The following is a 533-nucleotide window of genomic DNA, read 5'->3' as shown; positions in this document are numbered from 1 at the left end:
CTCCCCCTGGTGCCCCTGCCCGCCCCACGGAGCCACCCGTGCCCAGCCAGGCACAGGTTGTAGGGTGCTGTATGATGCAATGACCTGAGCTGCCAGGCTGTGGGGCATCAGGCTGTGGAAGGCAGTGTTTGGGAGCTGTCTGCTGGAGCCCGGGGGTCCCTGGCAGCCCGGGGAAGTCAGCAGCACAACGTGACTCGTGTGCTGTTAGAGCAGAGCCCATGGCCCCAGCCAGAGGAGCTGGAGCAGGAGCCGCAGTGGGGCTGGGGCAGGAGATGGGCTGGGGCCGGGCACTGGCTGCAATGATGCCAGGGAGAAGGGCTCACGGTACAACTGGGCCAGGGGCAGCTCTTGGGAAGGACCCAGCCCCCCTGCCCTTGCCCACGTGCTGGTGCAGCAGCCGAGCAGGGCAGCCCCCACCTTGGGAGCTTGCCCCTCCCTGCTGCCCATGGGGGACCCCCAATCCTCGCTGCTGTTCTCGCCCTTCCCCTGCGGGCTCCAGTGGATGGGGGGGGCCCCGCCAGCGGGACTCGCCC

Source organism: Geospiza fortis, unplaced genomic scaffold (assembly GCF_000277835.1).
Source record: "Geospiza fortis unplaced genomic scaffold, GeoFor_1.0 scaffold55, whole genome shotgun sequence".
NCBI classification, from domain to species: Eukaryota; Metazoa; Chordata; class Aves; order Passeriformes; family Thraupidae; genus Geospiza; species Geospiza fortis.
This window is presented reverse-complemented; position numbering follows the sequence as displayed.